Source organism: Primulina huaijiensis, chromosome 3 (assembly GCF_012295235.1).
Source record: "Primulina huaijiensis isolate GDHJ02 chromosome 3, ASM1229523v2, whole genome shotgun sequence".
Taxonomy (NCBI): Eukaryota; Viridiplantae; Streptophyta; class Magnoliopsida; order Lamiales; family Gesneriaceae; genus Primulina; species Primulina huaijiensis.
The window spans coordinates 10,118,391-10,140,068 of NC_133308.1; the positions used below are offsets into that span (position 1 = coordinate 10,118,391).

At 35.8% G+C, this 21,678-nt stretch overlaps 1 non-coding gene across 1 annotated transcript; it reads right to left on the bottom strand.

Annotated features, from left to right (window-relative positions):
- Positions 1-19,230: 19,230 nt before the first annotated feature.
- LOC140974702 (small nucleolar RNA R71) lies at positions 19,231-19,341 on the bottom strand. The gene has a single exon (XR_012174858.1). It is a non-coding gene; the product is annotated as a small nucleolar RNA R71 (small nucleolar RNA).
- Positions 19,342-21,678: the final 2,337 nt, after the last annotated feature.

Below are 21,678 nucleotides of genomic sequence, written 5' to 3' on the forward strand. Positions count from 1 at the left end.
AGAACTTTTGATGCAAAATCTGCAGAAGGAATATTTCTGGGTTATTCATCAGTTAGTAAAGCCTACATAGTGTTTAATAAATGCTCCTTAAATGTAGAAGAATTGATTCATTTTGTATTTGATGAATCGACACTAACTGATAAGTCAACTGATCCAGTTGAGCTAGTTGATCGCTTACATTTATAAGTTTGGAGGATGACAGTGAAGAAGAAAATCATATCAATCGAATATCCTTCAAACACCTGAACCAGAAATGCTGGATCAGTCAGTTGAACAAGAAAATGCTCTTGAAAATCAGTTGGTAGAACAAAATGATGATACTCAAATATCAACTGAAACAGCAGAAACTGAAACTGAAGAAAACATTCAATTACCAACTGAAACAGTTGCTGAGATCGATACAACAAATGCTGAATACAGATGGAAGAATAGATAAAACTCTGTTCAAGTTCACTAAAAATAATCATGCTACAAACTCTAGGATTTAAAAATTGAATTCTTGCAAACACTAGTTATTTGGATCAAATTGTAAAAGATTGAAATTTTTAGGGGATAAATTGAAATTTACAAAAAATAATTAATGAGAACCTAGTGCAATTCGAAAACTTAAGGGACTAGATAGCAATTTTTGAAACTTAAGGGGCTAATTAGCAATTTTTGAAAGTTCAAAGGTTGAAATGCTAATATGGGAAATTAAAGGGGCCTAGATGATATGAAATTTATAAATTTTATGGCCTTAATAGAGAATAATACAAATATTACCAAGAAGAATATTGGTAGCGGGCGTAGCTACTTACGCTTTGCTGGATTCTACGCATTCTTTCATATCTGAATCCTTCGTGAAAAAATTGGGAATCTTACGAGTGGACGTAGAGTCGGGATTCCGAGTTAGAATGCTTTTTGGCAAACATATGGTCTCTAGTAGCATGGTTAAGTACGTGGAACTTAAATAGCAAAAGAATATTATACGAGCGGACCTGATAGTACTACCGATGCCCGAGTTCGACACTATTTTGGGGAAGTATTGGCTCACACTGAATGGGGTTAATATTGATTTTTGACGGAGGTCAGTATTTGTTAGACCACCGAATGGGAAAGCATTTATCTTCGAGGTGACGCAAAACAATCAAATGCCGCCTATTATTTCATGCATGCGTGCGAAGAAGCTTATTCAAAAGGGTTGCCAAGGTTTTCTCGCTAGTATTATATCTGCACCTGACACTGACAGTCGATCTATTGAGGATGTGTAGACAGTTAAGGATTTTCCGGATATATTTCTCGACGATGTTTCTATCATCCCACCCGAAAGAGAAGTGGAATTCGCTATTGAGTTGATGCCGATATCTAAGGCACCATATCGAATAGCACCCACTGAAATGAAAGAATTAAAGGACCAAATTCAAGAGCTGTTAGACAAAGGATTTTGTAAAGCCCAAATTCAGTACGCGTATAACCCATGCGTTTATTTAATTATTAAATCATTTAATTAATTTTAAACGAGTTTTAGCCATGCATGATTTATGAAAGTGCATTAATTTAAAATATTTATGTTTATGTGATGCACGTTAAAAATGTTTTTCGAGTTTCATGTTTCAGGCGATTATTCGAGACGGGATGGAGGAAAAGACCCGGTGACGATTTTTGGCAATTTAAAATGTGGTATTTTATTTTAAGTAAGGATGCGGCATTTTAACTAATTCGTTATGTTGTTAGTATTTTAAAGCCAAATTTAATTATTAGGTGAATTTTAGAATTTAAAACTTTTAAAATTGGTGTGTGATTATGTTAATTGAAGAGTTTGATTAAATTAGTGTGTGTTAACCTTTAATTAGTATTTTAAATAGTTAATTTAGCTAGACTTTCTTCTAATTATCATACACACACACGTTTTCTACACTCACACACACTTACACACTTTTACACACACTAAAAACGTATTACACACACACAAAACCGTTTTTCACACACCACACTTACACATCCATATCTTTTCATATTTTGGAGAGCAAAAAGCCTACGGTTCTACCTTTATCAGCAGCCGCCCCCTTCCTCTAAATTTCAGCAAGGTTTTGTTGAGTTTTCTTCAAAGAAAAACGTGCCACGTTCGTCCCGGATCAACCTCGCTTCTATCTCCGCTTCGGTGACGTCGTTTCTGTAAAGTTTGATATAAAAAGGCACGTATAATCTTTCTTTTGCTGCATCGATCATGTCATATTACATGTTGCGTTGTTTATGCGTAAAAATATATGTGTTACGTTCGTCGTTTGAGCGGAAAAGGATTTGGATCAGTTTGGGAATAGATTTTAGATCTAAATTCACGTTTTTCTGTTTTTTTAAATACTGCGAATTTTTGGTGATGATTTTGAGAAAACTTTCAACACAAAAATCGTAGAACTTCTCGATACCTTCGATTTGATATAAAAATTCGAAAATTTTGGAAAACAATTGAGTGAGTTATGACCGTTTTCGTGGGACTGCTCAAACTGTGTTTTTCCGAAAAATATGTTATTGATGAATTCTTGAAGTTTTATTGTTGCAGGCTTCGTTGTGGATCGACGGGTGATCGTTGCTTCATTTAGGTTGGTTTTACTGATGTTGGGTTGGTCTTTGACGTTTTGTTTCGCGTCGTTAGGCACTTTGAAGATCGAGTAGTCGTAAAGCTAATTTGTTGTGTCAAAATTTAAGTTTATGAGATTTATTGTGTTACGTGGGGTGCGCCATTTCCTTGGAGATGATTGGGACAATTGTGGAGTCAAGTCAGTTCCATAGTGTCCTAGGATGGGTCTCGAGACGTTGTTCACCATTTGTGTAATCGAATTCGAAGAGTATAAGATTTTAAGTCGCGGAGTCCAGAAGACGCGGCGCCCGAGCGCCACTCGTTCTGTCCAGTGTATAACATCAGAAAACGCGGCGCCCGAGCGCCACTCTTTCTGCCGATAGTTTTGTTCTGCGAGCTCGGCGCCCGAGCGGTAATGCTTTACCGCCCGAGCGCCATTCATTCTGTACGAATGTTTGGTTTCCCACTTCTTTTCAAGTTCTAGTAGTGAGTTCATGTAATTTATTGTTGGGAAGGGTTCACACGACACCTTAGAGTTTGGTTCGGGGTTTAATGTCATGGTTAGCATGATTAAACGAGGTCAAGTCCCGAGTGATCTAGAATGACATAAGCTATCTATGCACTTCGGTGGTGAGCTCGAGTACCTACATCAAATTTATGCAAATTAAGTGTTGAAATTCATTTAGTATGTGCAGCAGCGGCCCAAGTGAAATCCAACGAATCCCTCAACGCCAAGTAAGTATGTATGACGTGCAGGAAAATATTTTAAGTTTTGAGGTATGCTAATTGTCTTGTGACCAAATGTATGAATGGGTTTGGAAGTCGGTGAACGTGGCCGAGGACCTCTCCGCCCCGTTAAACTTATGAACGGGTTCAGATCAGGATTGGGAAGCGGTAAACTTATGACCAGGGACCAATCCACCCGTTAAACTTATGAACGGGGATCTTATGTATGCGGCAGTGGATACGTCCCTGTCAGCCCAGTACTGTGGTGTGTCTGATCAGGCTTTATTATGTATGGGTCACTCGCTTTGAAACATGCCTCTACGCAAAATTACGTTACGTACGCTCAAGTTTATGATGCAAGTATGTTTAAGAAAAGCTTTATGTTGATGGCACGTCTAATTTAAGTTCATGATGTTCAAGTATGCCAGTTCAAGTTTTAGTACGTACGCTCTATTTTAAAGTTACATGTGGTTTTATTACGTAATACTCGTTATTCCGGTTTATACGTGTTGAGTCTTTAGACTCACTAGACTTGATCGATGCAGGCGAGTATGTTGATGAGGAGACAGGAGGTGGCGACCGAGGGGCAGGCTTGGACTGAGCGGGAGGCTAAACCCGAGGACCGCCATGTTTAAGTTTTATGTAAAAGTTAAATTACTCTGATTTCTTATTTTGATGGAAACACTTTGGGCAAACCTTTTGTTAGCAAATTTTATTGTAGTTATTTTGAACAACCATGTCTTATGGGGGACTTGGTTGAGATATTTTATGACAAGCTTTGAAGGTTGTTTTATGTTTAAGAAAATTTTAAATTTTTCCGCAAATTTTGAATGGTAAAAGTACGGTACGCCACAGATTTATTCGCCCTAGTTTCTCTCCATGGGGCGCGCCAGTGTTATTTGTGAAAATGAAGGATGAGACTATGAGGTTATGCAGCGACTATATGGAGCTAAATAGAGTGACAGTAAAGAGTAAGTATCCATTGCCCCGAATCGAGGATTTATTTGATCAATTGCAAGGAGCTTCGGTATTTTCAAAGATAGATCTTAGGTCTAGATATCACCAGTTGAGGGTTAAGGAGTCGGATGTACATAAGACGGCGTTCAGGACACGTTATGTAAATTATGAGTTTTTAGTGATACCGTTTGGGCTGACTAATGCCCCAGGGATCTTCATGGATATCATGAATCGCGTATTTCAGTCGTATTTTGATCAGTTCATTATTGTTTTCATCAATGATATCTTGATCTATTCCAAGAACCATGAGGAGCATGATCGGCATTTGAGGACGACCTTGCAAGTGTTACAAGATCAGAAATTATATGCAAAGTTCAGCAAGTGAGAGTTTTAGCTAGAGAGGGTGGCATTCTTAGGCCACATCGTGTCAAAGAGGGAGTAGAGGTCAACCCATCTAAGGTCGAGTCAGTCAAGCAGTGGCCAATGCCTAAAAATGTGACGAAAATCTGCAGTTTCTTGGGTTTAGCTAGATATTATCGTAAGTTCATCAAGGGTTTTTTGTCTATTGCAATACCCTTGACATCTTTGACGAAGAAGAATGCGAAATTTATATGGGGACTGGAGTGTCAAAATATATTCGATCAGTTGAAGCAAGCTTTCACTACAGCGTCAGTTTTAGCAATGCCGACAGAGCAAGGGCAATATGTGGTATTTACTGATGTTTCGAAGATAGGATTGGTCACTGTTCTTATGTGGCATGAGCATGAGTCTAGACAGATGAAAGTACAAGAGAAGAATTATATGACGCATCATCTTGAGCTTGCAGCAGTCGTATTTGCATTGAAAATTTGGAGGCACTACTTGTATGGTGAGAAATGCAAGATCTTTACGGATCATAAAAGTTTTAAATATGTATTCACCCAAAAAGACTTGAATATGAGACAAAGACGGTGGCTAGAACTTGTTAAGGGCTACGACTGTGACATTAGCTACCATCCCGGCAAGGTTAATGTAGTTGCGGATGCTTTGAGTACAAAGGGGACAGTCTTGGCACATTTATCAGTACATATGTCTCTACAAGTGGAAATTCAGCGCTTCGATCTTTAAGTTTATCCTAAGGAGAGGCTCCTAATCTCGTTACATTGAAAGTGTATTCCACTTTACGAGATAGAATTCGAGCCGGAAAGTCTACTGAAGAGCAATTGTAGAAATGGAGAAAACGAGATGAATCGAAGGGCAGCATGTTATATTAAGACGAGGATGGCATTGTTAAGTATCAAAGTCGACTATGGATTCCTAGTGGTGATTCATTTAGAGTTGACATTATGACGGAAGCTCACAGTACTTCTTATTCTGTTCATCCCGAAAGTACCAAGACGTACAAAGACTTGCAAATTTTATATTGGTGGTCGGGAATGAAACGAGGCATTATGCGCTTTGTATCCGAATGCATGACATGTCAACAAGTGAAAGCAGGGCATCAAAGACCAGCGGGAATGCTTTGACCACTTCCCATTCCCGAGTGAAAGTGGGAAAACATTACTATGAATTTCGTGGTAGGATTGCCAAAGATGTTGAAAGGACTCAATGTCATTTGGGTAATAGTAGACTGTCTTACTAAGTCAGCACATTTCCTATATGTTAAGATGACGTTTTCCATTACTTAGTATGTGGAGCTATATATTCGAGATATATTTAGACTGCATGAGATTCCAGTGTCTATAGTGTAGGACAGAGACACACGTTTCATTTCATCGTTTTGGAAGAGTCTACATACAGCATTGGAGACTAAGCTACTATTCAGTACCGCATTTCATCCTCAGATAAACGGTCAGTCTGAGAAAGTCATACAGATTTTAGACGATCTACTCCGAGTATGCGTGATTGATATCTAAGGGAGTTGGAAACCAAAGTTACTTCTAGTGGAGTTCACTTACAATAACAGTTATCAGTCATCTATTGGAATGGCTCCATACGAGGCACTCTACGGAAGGAAATATAGGTCGCCTATCCATTGGGACAAGGTAGGATAAAGGGCTACGACGAGACCCGAGATAGTTCAGCACACCTCTGAAATGGTCGCCAAGATCCGAGACAGAATGAAAACTGCTTAGAATCTATAGAAGAGCTACGCGAACAAAAGAAAACGAGATCTAAAGTTTGTAGTAGGTGATCACGTGTTTATAAAGATAGCATCTATGAAGGGTGTTATGAGATTTGGCATGAAAGGTAAACTTAGTCCAAGATTCATTGGACCATTTGAGATACTCAAAAGAGAGGGAGCATTAGCTATCAAGTGACGTTGCCACCTAATCTCGCAGGAGTTTACTGAACTTTGAGCCACTACAACTTACACCAAACATGTCATATGAAGAGAAGCCTACTCAAATCTTGGGTAGAAAGAGAGAAAATTACGGAACAAGGTGATAAAAATGATCAAAGTCAAGTGGTTGAATCACTCGGAGGAAGAAGCCATTTGGGAGACTGAGTCGGAGATGAGGAGTCGCTATCCCAAATTATTCGGTATGTCTTAATTTTGAGGACAAAATTTTATTTAAGGGAGGGAGGATTTTAACGTCCAAAAGCCAACCTAGGTAAACCACATGCATGCACATGAATTAAAGTGCTTGATTATTTTATTTAACTGATTTTAAATGCTTACATGATGTATATTATATGATTAAAGATCTGATTGTATGATTAGATGACATGATTTCATGAGAATTGAAGATTTTATCCAAACACTCTATAATAGGCTGGTGAAAGGAGAGATTGCCGTCCATTCATCTTTCTTTGCACCTCACGCCGATGATCGTATATTCGAGCCTTTTAAAACGCAAAGGTGCGTTTCTAAACTTTTTTGACGCATCATTCGAATCATAATATGGATGTTTCATGTAGTTTTGCATGAAAAATATTTGACTTCAAATTGCTTATCGTTTTGACGATTATTTTCAAAGTTTTGAAGATTCTTATGCGTATATGAACTTGTTATGATTTCCAAAGAGTACGCTACCAACATAGGACGTTTAAGCGATGTAACAAGTGCCGTTTAGGCGTGAGATGAGGGCTGTATAAGAGCTAGAAGGGGCCGTGAATTGTTAGGGGTAGTGTCCTAGGGTTTTAATGGAATTTTGGCGTGTAAGGGTTCGACTAGAGGAAGGAGGGCGTGCGGCTCAACCTGGGCTTGGGCAAGGGGTCGTGCTGGACGTCGCTTGATGTTATGAAGAGTCCTAGCATGGCTAGGACTCATTGACAGCAGCCGAGGAGGAGTCCAATAAGGCTAGGACTCCTCCCATGCGTGCGCAGGCGGCTTGACGCTGGCTTAGGCTGGTGACAGAGGTTGGAACATGGTCAAGGGATGGCTAGGGTGCAAGAGGGTCGGTGGTTGTTGGAGTAAAGAGTCCTAGTGTGAGCTAGAGTCCTAGTGAGGCTAGGAGAGGGAGCCGTGACTCGGAGCTTGCGCAGGGGACCTTTGCGTGGGCTGGGGGCTGCGGTGCTTGTCCAAGAGGGTTCAAGAAGGGGCCATGAGGGTCTACTCAGTGTATGGGATAAATTGGCTTGGCCATGGCTCGATGAAATTGGGCCGTGGCTCGAGATAAAAAGGTAGGGTTCGAACTTAGGATTTAGCTGAAAAGGGTTTGAACCATGGTCCACGGGGTCGGTTCATTGTTCACGAGGGTATTTTAGGAATAAAAAGTTTATGTTTAAAGTTTGGAAAGAAAAGATTATTTATTTTTGAATTAATTCAGAAAATAAATGCTTCACGAATTAGTAATTAAGGAATTAAATTGAAATCATCGAGTTTACGTTAAATAAAAATATTAGAAGTCAAATTTAAGTTTAAATAATTATTTGAGAAAGTCTCAAATCAATAAAAGTGAGAAAAATTCAAAATTGAGAATTTTTGGATCCAAGGGCGAAACGATCATTTTACACCTAGGTAGTATAAAAACGGTTGGCAGTGTCTCGGAGAATCATAACACATGTTAAATGATATTTTATAACATTTATTATGATGAAAATATGAGATTTTATGATTTATGATAAAGCTGTACAATTTTTACTTTTAAAATGCTATTTTACGAAATTGAAAAGGACGCGATATTTTATGAATAAAAAGAAAAAGAAAAATATTTTGACGGATGTGAATTGACTATGACAAAGAGGTTATGATATATGATTTTGAGAATATCGTGAGGGAGAAGGCCCCGGAGGGAGCCCAATGATTGTATTTCCATTTTGCGTCGGTGCTTAGTGCCCGTCCCCATGCGCAATGGTGAGTGAAGACTGATTAATCGATCAGAGGATAAAAGATAGTCACTTTCAAAGATAAAACTTCATCCAAAATGATAAATGATTGAAAGCATTACGATTTACGATTTATTTATGATTACAAGTTTATTTTAAATAAAATGAAAGGATCGGTTAGAAAGTAATAAGTGTTTAGAAGGGGGGGTTGAATAAACACTCACGAATTATATGTTCTTTTCAAAAATTTGAGTTCAGTTTAGTGACAAACTGAAAATCGGTATCTCGTGAGTCGATAACAATCAGTTTAACTGAAAAAACAGTTGCGGAAATAAACTGACTGAGAGATAGAATAACTGAAGTAAAATGATAACTAAAATAAAATGCACACGGTTTGTTTCTAAATGTTCGGAGAATAGAATAACTCCTACGTCACCCCTTCTATCACGAAGATAGGATTTCCACTAAAAGACTTTGATCGAATAAATAGTTGTACTGACCCACTTCAGTTTGGACTTATCACTGCCAACACTGAAACTCTTAGTTACAAAAAGCTTCTACAGTTCGTGACTGATCTTAGCACAACTTAAAGAATCTAGCAAAGATTACAACGTGATAATAAGCTCGAGAATGTAGCCTTGAATGCTACGGATAAAACTAATAAGTGTGAGCTTTTGATTTGCGTAGTGATTTTAACAGCGTAACAGCTTGAATAGAATAGTTGCGTTGAAATTGTTTCGTAGTAGTTTCTCAGCTGGTTCTCAATAAATAGTTGCGTTGAAATTGAATAAAAAGTTTTCTCGTGTTAAGTTATTTGCATAATCAGTTGGTTCTCAATTTGTCAAAACGAAATTTAGTTTCCAACAATTTCCTCCTTTTAGGTGTTTGATAAAACTAAGCAAATAATAACTGATCAACTGAACTCTTTGTAGATAAAATAATCTTCGATCTTTATAAAATTATCTCATTGTACAAATTTGTACAAAGAATGAAAGAATAAAATAATATTCAAGAAAATGAATCCATCAACTGATAGAAATTCTTCTGTGAGACTCTATGAGACTTCTTCTGGGTGGGTTATAGTGTGGGTTATAGCTTAGGATCTTTTCCCCTTTTTTGTCAAACATCTCCATTCTTACAGATAATCCACGAACATCAACTGATAAAAGCTTAACAGAGGTGGCTACGTCTGAGACTGCATTAAGCATAGTAGTTTGCAGCAAGTCTATCTTTCTGGAAACAGATATCTCCACAAATTCAACTCTCTTGCCGATTGTATCTTGAGTCAGGGAAAGACTTTCAGCTATACCTCTATTCTTTTTGATTTCGTCCACTGCAAAAGAGAGAGTGGTCACAGTAGCGTGAATTTTTCGTAATCTCTCAGGATTGAATTTATTTGAGGAGTCTAGCTTCAATGTATGAGCAAGCTGAGTAGATTGGATATCTGAAATCGCCATCATCATCTTTGACAGGTCGTGCTGGATGGTTTGAATCTCTTCCAGTACCGAATCAAAGTTTATTGAAGGATGAGAAGATGAAGGTCCAGTTGGCTCTGGTTCTTGTTCTCTTGAGGCTTCATCAAATATTACTAGAGTCCTGTCAGTTATTATCGGTTCTGCACTGACCATTTCAGGATAATCCTCTACACCTGCTTCTTGTTGAATTTGGAAAGGAGAAAGAATGAGTGGTTGATCAGTTGAGTGATCAACTGAAACTGAAGTTGGCTCTTCAGTTTGAATGTAGCCTCCATAGTTTCAATAACTGACTGTTCAGTAACACCAACTGACTGAACTGGCTGTTCAGTTTCTTCAATCATTGCTTTCTCGGCAGGTTCTTCAGTCGACACAGTTTTATTAACTGGTTCTTCAGTTGGAATGACTTCTTCCGCAGATCTAGATGATTCTAGCTAAATATCAAAGGTGACTCATTGGATGACCTCATCAAGATTGGCCAATGATAAATCAGCTTCTGAATAAAGATTAGGATCAGGAGATGAAGAAGGAGGTGCTACAGATGATGAAGGTTGAGCAACTAAAGTGGAGGGGGCAGTTGCTTGTTGATCAGTTTCAGCACCAACGTCCTTGGGAGGTCTTTGAACTGAATCCTCAGTTGGGTCTTCTGATGATACGGCTTGAGGAGCTTCTGGAAAAACCAGTTCTTGACCCATTTCCCAATTCTTTATTTCCATCTGTAGTGAGACAAGATCCGATTCTAGTTGATCATGCACAGCTTTGTCATTATGTGCAGTTGGACTGGTAGGGTCATAGTTCAGTTTCAACTGAGCAACTATCTTCTGTAGCTTTTTGGCTCTCAGCTGATCGAAGAAGTAATTCTTCCTCTCCAATGCCTGAACGATGGAAGATACCTTAACCACTCTTAATACAACATGTTCCAGCTTTATAAATTTTTGCAGTTTGGATTTTCTCTGAAGCTCTTTGGCGAATACATGCGTTCTGAATTTCACCCATGCATCATAGGTTTTGAGCTTATTTGCTGAAAATTCATTGATCTCTTCCCAAATAAGATCAATGTGTGTTTGAATGGCATTTGTTGGCCTGGGTTCTTCTTGCATTTTGCCCGTGCCCTTAGTGTCAGTCAGGGCATGAGGAATACTCAATCATGAGGTAGTAGCATCAAAGTTATCTCTGATCACTACCCCCTTTGGTCTGGCAGCAGGTAGAGAGACGTAACTAGTAATGGTGATCAGGAGAGCCTTTACTCCAGCAACTTTCTTCTTATCACCTGGTTTGGTGACCGTTGTCTTCTTTGGTAGAATGAGAGATAGAGACAATTGATCCTCAGTTGAGGGTTCAGCTCTAACTGCTTTCAGATGGACAGCCTGGATTGGCTGTTGAGCTGCTGATTCCGTCAATCTTTCAGTTGGTATGACTTCAACTGTAGCAGCAGGCTTGGTTTTCAACGTCCTTGGTTTCTTGAGGACTTTTGGAGACGGAGTCCTCTCAGATTCAGATTCACTTACAATCAGTTTGCGGTTGATTATCTTCTTCTTTTGAACTGATTTGGGAGGTTTTTGAATTCCAATTTCCTTCTTGACTTTCACGAATTGTTCAGGGGACATTTCCAACTTTTGTTTGGGAGGTTGGACATTTTTGGCATTGAATATCTTCAGTTTAGATGATCTCTCTGAATCATCAGTCACTAGTCCCTTGACTTTAATCAAATAGCTTAACTGTACGGCAAAACACTTGGATTGCTTGGTGGATTGAAACATATTTCTCAAAGTGTTGAAGATGATGTTCTTCCAGTTCACCTTTCGACCAGCCATAATAGCAATCATGGCTTGAAACTTTTCCAAAGTCAGTGCAGCAAAGGATCCAGCCTTTGTCAAAAGCCCTTTTACTACTATATCTGCCAGCAGTTGTACTTCTGGCTTCAGTTCCTTCTTTGGATCGGAAACCTTGATTTTCCGACCATCAGTAAATAGTAAGGTTTGCATTTCTTCAATATCTGACCCCTTGACTTCCGAAAGATTAATCATCCCATCAGCAGGTAGTTGGAAAAGATTGCAGAAAAACTCCTTCTCAATGATCAGCAACTGGCCATTTACAGTACATGCTATGCTTTCGTCTTGTGTAACATAGCCATTTGAGTAGATATCCTGAATTTCTTTGGGATAGATTTCTTGGGAAGATAGTCCCAAGAATGATTTTAATCCAGCTGCTTCCAGTTTCAGAAAGACATTCGCGACTCCTTCATATTTCACAGTGAAGATAGAGTCAAAATCAATAGCTATAGCGTTCAATATGTGAGCAGGAATCTGGTTGGCCATTTGAAAAGCTTGAAGTTCTGCGAAAAAAATTTGTTGAGAGTAAGAATTTGCTCTGAATGCTTGAATGTGCACGTAAGAAGAAGAACTGAAATGGAGCGGGGTAAAGTACTTATGTACGTGACTATTCGATTTATTAGACACGTGTTAGCGCAGGAAAATGTGAAATAAAAACGTGTGTTCGTGTGGTAAAAACATGTGTAGTAAATACATGGATTATGTGAGTCCACGTAACAAATTACTATTGATCATTTAATGCAAAAACTCATAGTCACATCATTGATTTGGAATGCGATATGATTAATCAGTTAACTTCTATGAGAAGATTAGCTAAATTATCAGCTGATCGATCAGTTGTGAAACTGAAGTGTTTCAGATGACAATTCACTAACTACTGTCTTCTCAGTTAACCTCTTAAAATCGATATCCCCCCTAAATAAATGCGTATTTAAATTAAAGCGTCGAAATAAAATAAATCTTATTTATCGTTGACTGAAATGTTTGCGTCCCTTCAGTTTTTTTGACCCTGGGCTATAAATAAGAGTAGCTCTGTTAGTTTTAAGCATTTTAGCAAATAAAAGAATGGCAGATGCGAGTAGCTCGAAGACTCCTGATATGGCGGAGGCTTTCAGGGATGCGGCGCTAGAGTCAAGAAAGACTGCTATGGAGGATGAAGTCCTCCACAAAATTCTCCGATATTGGGAAGAGCTTCAAGGACTTCAGTTTCTTTATGAGTGTGGAGAAGCTAACACCCCCACATTGGTGGCAAAAATGGAGAAATATCGGCAGCGCTTGCACGTTTCTGATGAGGTGAACATCTTCACAGATGAAGGTGTCTACCTACTAATGCTCCAGAATGAAAGGAAAATCCTAGAACAAATTTCTGACTCAGATAGCTTCCTCAAGACTTTCACTGGAGTTTTAACTCGTTGGTTGACCAAGTGGAGGTCTGCTGTTGAGGATGAATATTTCACTGTACTTCGTGCTTATGCCTTTCAATGAAATGAAATATTTATCTAGTTTATTGTAGTCTTTTATCTTCCTGCAAAATTTAGTTTAATCAGTTGATAAGTAATGCACGAATTTAACATAACAACTGACAAATGATTAGCTGAGATCAGTTGAAACTCAATAAATGATAAAATAAGCTGACAAATAACAAGCTGACAAATAACAAGCTGACAAGCTAACATCAGTTAAGAATTAAGAATAGATAAATGACACAAATTAATTAACAACTGATATATTAGCAGTAAGACTGATTAGGATAAATCAATTAAACCAAGTATATTGCGAAAGTGAGAAAACTTAGTCTCGGGCAATGGCTTGGTGAAGATGTCAGCAGCCTGTTGTTCAGTTGGGACATATTTCAGTCTGATGGCTTTCTTCAAGGCATGATCTCTGATGAAGTGATGCCTGACATCTATGTGCTTGGTCCTTGAGTGAAGGACTGGGTTATAAGTGATGGCAATCGTGCTTGTATTGTCACAAAATATAGGAGATTCTTTAGTATCAACTCCATAATCTTTCAGTTGTTGCAGAATCCAGAGCAGTTGGACACAACAGCTTCCAGCAGCAAGATATTCTGCTTCAGTCGTGGAAGTAGCTATGGATGTTTGCTTCTTGCTGAATCATAAGATCAGTCTGTCTCCTAGAAACTGACAAGATCAACTGGTGCTTTTTCAATCTAGTTTATGTCCTGCATAATCTGCATATGAATATCCAACTAAATTGAAAGTAGAGTCTTTAGTATACCATAATCCCACATTTTGTGTGCCCTTGAGATATTTTAAAATTCTTTTGGCAGCTGAGAAATGCGATTGCTTAGGATTTTCTTAAAATCGAACACACGTGCAAACAGCAAATACAATATCAGGACGACTAGCAGTTAAATATAATATTGAACCTATTAAACCTCTGTATAATGTCACCTCAACTGATATTCCCCTTGATCATTGTCCAGTTTGAATGATGAACTCATGGGAGTGCTTGCTGATGAACATGATTCCATGCTAAATTTCTTGAGCAACTCCTTCGTGTATTTTGTCTAACTGATAAAAATACCAGTTTCCAGTTGCTTCACTTGTAGTCCAAGGAAAAATGTCGGTTCACCCGTCATGCTCATTTCAAATTTTTCCTGCATCAACTTAGCAAATTTCTCGCATAATTTGGGGTTAGTTGACCCAAATATAATATCATCAACATAAATTTGGACAAGTAATATATGATCATTCTTAGAGAATTTGAACAGGGTCTTATCAACTGATCCAACTGAAAAGTCATGATCAGTTAGGAATTTTGAAAGAGTTTCATACCAAGCTCTTGGGGCTTGTTTAAGACCATATAATGCTTTGTTCGAGTGATAGACATGATCAGGAAAATGATGATTGACAAAACCTGGAGGTTGTTCCACGTAAATTTCTTCTTGCAGCTGACCATTTAAGAATGCACTCTTCACATCCATCTGGTAGACTTTAAAATTCTTGAATGAGGCATAGGCAAGGAATATTCTGATTGCTTCCAGTCTTGCAACTGGTGCATACGTTTCATCATAGTCAATTCCTTCTTCCTGCCTATATCCTTGTGCTACCAGTCTCGCCTTGTTGCGCACAACTGAATCATCTTCGTTCAGTTTGTTCCTGTACACCCATTTTGTACCTATAACAGTTTTTGAAACTTGTCTTGGAACTAGGTTCCAGACATTGTTATGGGTAAACTGATTCAGCTCCTCTTGCATTGCATTTATCCAGTTTGGATCAGCAAGAGCTTCATCAGTTTTCTTCGGTTCCAATTGCGATACGAAAGCTGAATGAATAAATAAATTGAGCATCTGATTTCTTGTTCTTACCGGATCAGATGGATTACCTATCACCAATTCTGAAGGGTGTGATTTCTTCCATCTGAGTTCAGTATTTACCGTTTCTATATTAGCAGGTGTTTCTGTTGGCAACTGAATGTTTTCAGTTTCAGTTGGACTGTCTTAGTTTGTAACTGAATATCTTCTGTTTTCTCCACCAACTGATTGTTAGGAACAGGTTCATGTTGTACTGATTGGTCTAGTATTTCAGGTTCAGGTGTTTGAAGATTATTTCTTCTGATATGATTATCTTCTTCAGGAAATTCTTCCAAACTGATCTCTGTAAAACGATCAACTGGATCAATTGGCTTATCAGTTAGCACAGTTTCGTCAAAAACAACGTGAATAGATTCTTCAACATTTAAAGAACTTTTATTAAAAACTCCATATGCTTTGCTAACTGAAGAATATCCAAGAAATATTCTCTCTGGAGATTTGGCATCAAAGTTTTTTAATTGATTTTTATCATTGTCAAGAATAAAACATCTGCAGCCGAATATCTTGAAATAAGATACCACACTTTTTCTTCCATGCCAGATCTCATAAGGTGTTTTCATGTGATTTTTATTAATCATCGATCTGTTCTGAGTGTAACACGGAGTGTTTACTGCTTCAGCCCAAAATCTTTGAGAAATACCAGAATCAGCAAGCATTGTTCTAGCAGCTTCTTTTAGTGTCCGATTTCTTCTCTCAGCTACACCATTTTGCTGAGGTGTTCTAGCTGCAGAAAGCTCATGCTTGATTCCAGTATCTTCTAAAAAATTTGAAATATTTTTATTGATGAACTCAGTCCCTCTGTCAGACCTTATTCGATCAATCCCAACTGATTTTTCATTAAATAGTCTTTTGAAAAGCTTAATCAGTTGTGCAGCAGTTTGGTCCTTGGATCTGAAAAAAATAACCCAAGTAAATCTTGAAATACCATCCACAACCACTAAGGTGTATTTCATTCCCCCTAAACTCATGACTGGTATTGGACCAAAAAGATCCATATGTAACAGTTCTAAGCATCAAGAAGATGATTTACAACCTCTGTTTTTAAATGTAGATCTTACTTGTTTTCCAAACTAACATGCTGAACAAACTTTTTCTTTTGAAAAATCTGTTTTGGGCAGACCAGTTACAAGATCGTGTTTGCTCAGATAGGCAATAGATTTAAAGTTTAAGTAGTTTAACCTCTTATGCCATAACCAGTTTTTAGAAGATTTGGAAGCAATGAAACAAACTGGTGCATAAGGTTGTTCAATCCAACTTACTTTGTAAGTATTTCCACAACGATTTCCAGTTAAGATGACTTCACCAGTTGAGTCTCTAACTGAACAAGTGTGTTTATCAAACTGAACTGAGAAATCATTGTCGCATAACTGACTGATGCTTATCAGGTTATACTTCAAGTTCTCAACTAGCAAAACACCTTTAATTGTAAAGTTACCATGGATATGCTTACCCTTACCCACAGTTTTACCTTTGGAATTGTCTCCAAAACTGATGTTTGGTCCAGTGTACTTGATCAGTTGACATAACAAGTTTGCATTTCCCTTCATGTGTCGTGAGCATCCACTATCCAAGTACCAGATTGATTCCTTGCTTGTACCTGTTACCTGCAATCACACAAGATATAATTTTGGTACCCCTTTATATTTGAGTCCTAAACTGATTAGTCCTTTAGGAACCCAGACTTGGACTAGTCTGACTGACTATCCAGTTGCTGTATTCCAGATGGTATTTCTCGATTTGTGTGTGTTTGGTGTGTAGTGTGCATATGAGACAACATAATATTTAGCTCTGTTTAACTGATTGTCCAGCCGATATCTTTTCTGAACTGGCTTTCTGTTATAGTAATTGGAGTAGCCATTTGAATAATTTCTGCTGAATCTTTTTGACGACTGACTGCGTGAGTTGATGAAACTTAAAATTAATAATTTATTATATGTTAAAACTTATATTTTAAAATTTAAGTTTCATTAAAATTATAAAATTATGTTATTTTAGTTTTATGTGTTTATATTTAAATGTCTTACTAAATATGTTTTATTTTCATGTTTTCTACGTGTTAGTAAAATAATGATAACTCAAGCTAGAAAACTCAAATGGAGGTGATTCAAATATGTTTGGAATTTTTGAGAAATTATCTACAACTTTGCAGAAGACATGATTGCTTAAAAAGTTGGTTAAGATGATCAAATTGTGAAAATATCAAAAGGAGGATAAATTTACTTTCATCATGATCAGCATATAGTAAAAAAATCATAACTATTTCAATATTTAACAAAATGACGTGAACCAAGTGGCAAAATTCATCTACAGACAATTCCCCACATGTTTGCTGTTTTGTGCAGAGTCAAATTCGGTGATTAAAGTCGTGGAACAAAGCATTGAAAGAAGGGACATGAAATTGAAGTTGGAGGAGACAAAGACTACTATTACAACTACATTGCATTAATAGAATTTTTGACCCTTTCTCTCATTTGGCCTATAAATAGAGGCCTTGTGCAAGCTTGAGAATCATTCTATCTCATTGTAAAATGTAGTGTGAGTGTGTATAAAAGTTCTAAGTTTCAATATATTTTTCATTTTCTAAATTATGAGTGATGTTTTTAGTGTTGATCAAAAGTAAGTTCATGGAGAGCTAAATCTATTATGTCAAGGTGAATATGATGAATTCTTGGTGAAGTAAGATTGTTTATATTTTGTATATTATTTCTTTATTTCTTTTCATTTTGCTAATTTCTTTTTTATTGTAGGTATAAAAATGAATTATTTGTTGTTATCAATTTACATCAAATGCTTGATACCATTGAAGTGGTTATCTTGATTTGTTGTTTAATTTTGATACAATAAATATTTCATCAATTATTATTGTTATATTATACATACATATATATATATATATATAGACGATAATGTGGCTCTGCCGGTTGTTCTAAATGAAATATTATGATTTAATACTAATATCTAACAATCTAACATTTACTTTATCGCAACTAACTTTTACTTTCCGCATCTAACTTTTACTTTACCGCAACTAACTTTTACTTTCCCGCAACTAACTTATTAAATCATATATTTCATTTAGGCAATAGCGTGGCTCTGCCGGTTGTTCTAAATGAAATATAATGATTTAATTTAACATTTATTTTATGCAGTTATATATTTATATAGTTATATATATAATCATAGGTACCATATATAAAATATCGGTGAATTCGGTATTTTCTATAGTGGGAACTATATTATATTAGGTGTGTGTTTAAATATTTAATTTTCTTGGAACCATTATTTATGGTGGTTTCCTTTGTTTTACTTTTAGTTAAACAATATTGCATAAACCAAGAATAAATCCTCGAGCCTTGACAAAATTTATAATTTGTAAACTTCGTTCTTGCATTTGGTAATCTATAAATTAATAAATTTAAACTTAAAATAACCTCTCTGTGGATCGATCTCGTACTTACGAAATATATTACTTGCAGACAACCTACACTTGGGTGAATTATAATTTAAGTAGTAGCAAGTTTTTGGCGCCGTTGCCGGGGAGGTATAAATTAAGTTTATATTTGTTAATTATGTTTTATTTATAAGTATTGTGTTGTTTTTTTTTATGAGTATTTGGAGTCGAAAAAAAGGTGGTAGACTTATTCGAGTATCTGAAATTAATTTAAACATGGATGATAATTCAAATAATCAAGATAATGATAACAATAATAACAATAATAATAATAATAATCAAGAACATGATCAATTAAGAACACTTAGGCACCATATGAACCCTATTAGAACTAGTGCCCCATCTTGTTTAGTTTTTCCTCCTGATGCATCTAATTTCAACTTTAAACCTCAAATTATTCAACTTTTACCAAATTTTCATGGCTTAGATTCTGAAAATCCATATTTACATCTAAGAGAATTTGAGGAAGTTTGTAACACTTATAATGATCAAAATTGTAGCATGGATATAGTTCGATTAAAGCTTTTCCCTTTTTCTTTAAAAGATAAAGCTAAAACATGGCTACAAAATTTGAGATCAAGTTCAATAAGATCATGGGAAGAAATGCAACAACAATTTCTCAAAAAGTTTTTTCCTTCCCATAGAACAAACTCTTTTAAAAGACAAATTACTACTTTTTCTCAAAAACAAGGAGAAACATTTTATCAATGTTGGGATAGATATAAAGAATTACTTAATACATGCCCACATCATGGTTTTGAAACATGGAGAATAGTTTCTCACTTTTATGAAGGTCTAATACCTAAAGATAGGCAAATGATAGAATTCATGTGTAATGGAACTTTTGAAGATAAAAACCCAAATGAAGCTATGGAGTATTTGGATTCATTAGCAGAAAATGCTCAAAATTGGGATAATATAGGCACAATAGAACCACCAACAACTAAAATCAATAATTCAACAAATGGGGGTGGTATCTATAATCTTAAAGATGATATAGATATTCAAGCTAAACTTGCATCTTTAGCAAGAAAAATTGAGTCATTAGAAATGAAAAAGAGTGGTCAATTAAAAAGTATTCAAGAAATTGTTTGTCATATATGTGATACACATGATCATGCTACAAAAGATTGTCCAACATTACCTTCATTTAAAGAATGTCTCCATGAACAAGCAAATTATGTTAACAATTATAAAAAACCAATACTAGATCCTTTTTCAACATCATATAATCCTGGATGGAAAAATCATCCTAATTTTAGTTGGAGGAATGATAATAATGCACAACCCTCACAACAATATTTTCAAAATAACCAAAATCATCAAGGTTATATTCCTTATGTTACACCTCCAAGAAAAAACTTTGAAGATGTAATTCATGCATTTATCCAAAAGCAAGAATCTATCAATATTCAAAACAGTCAATCTATGACTGATTTGAAAGAAACTCTTGCAAAATTTGCATCTGCACTTAATATTCATGAAAAAGGAAAATTTCCATCTCAACCTCAACCTAATCCTAAAAATCAAAATCAAGAATTAAAAAATGAAAAAATTGATCAAATAAAATCTGTTATTACCCTTAGAAGTGGTAAAATAGTTAATGATCCATATAGTAATGAAAACAAGGATCATTTAAAATCAAAGAGTAAGGATGATAATCCTGATACTTTTGAGAATGATGATACCTTAAATTCTAAAAATAATATGTTGAATGATAAATCATCTGAAATAGTAAATGAATCAAATAAACCTCCACCATTTCCTCATGCATTAACAAATCATAAAAAACAAAAAAATGATTCTGATATCTATGAAGTTTTTAAACAAGTAAAGATAAATATTCCATTATTAGATGCTATTAAACAAGTACCTTCATATGCAAAATTTTTAAAAGACTTATGTACTGTGAAGAGAAAATTGCATGTGAAGAAGAAAGCATTCTTGGCTGAACAAGTAAGTTCTATTCTTCAAAATAATTCTAGTTTAAAATATAAAGATCCTGGTTGTCCAACAATTTCATGTATTATTGGAGAAAATAAAATTAAAAAAGCTTTGTTAGATTTGGGAGCAAGTGTGAATTTACTTCCTTATTCAGTTTATGAAAAACTTAATTTAGGAGAATTAAAACCCACTTCTGTTACTCTCTTACTGGCGGATAGGTCAATCAAAATACCTAGAGGTATTGTAGAAGATGTGTTGGTTCAAGTTGATAAATTCATATATCCTGTAGATTTTATTGTTTTGGATACACAACCAATACAAGTACATAATGAAATTCCAGTAATATTGGGACGACCATTTCTAGCAACTTCAAATGCTTTAATTAATTGTCGAAATGGAATAATGAAATTGTCTTTTGGAAATATGACTCTAGAACTTAATGTGTTCAATTTATGTAAACAACCAAGTATTAATGAAAATGAATATGATAATGAAATTGAAACAATTGTGGAAGAAAATATACAAGAAGAAAACTTAAATCAACAATCTGAAGTTTTTTCAATAGAAAGTTTTGAGTCTGAAAATAATTTTAAAGAAGATGATAATACAAAACTTGAATTAAAAGTTTTACCATTCGAATTGAAATATGTATTTCTTGGTGAAAATAAAACATTTCCTGTTGTAATTTCTTCCACTCTTCTACCAAATCAAGAAGAAGATTTAATTAAATTACTTAAAAAATATAAAAATGCAATTGGATGGACTTTGAAAGATATAAAAGGTATAAATCCTTTAATTTGCACACATAAAATTCATTTGGAAGAAAATGCTAAAACATATCAACAACCACAAAGAAGGTTAAATCCACATATGAAGGAAGTTGTTAAGAATGAAGTATTAAAACTATTAGACGCTGGAATTATCTATCCAATCTCAGATAGTAAATGGGTAAGTCCAACACAAGTAGTACCTAAAAAGTCAGGCATCACTGTTATAAAAAATGAAAAGGGAGAGTTATTACAAGCTAGGATTCCATCTAGTTGGCGTATGTGTATTGATTATAGAAAATTAAATGATGCAACTAGAAAAGATCATTTCCCACTACCATTTTTAGATCAAATTCTAGAAAAAGTAGCAGGAAATTCTTATTA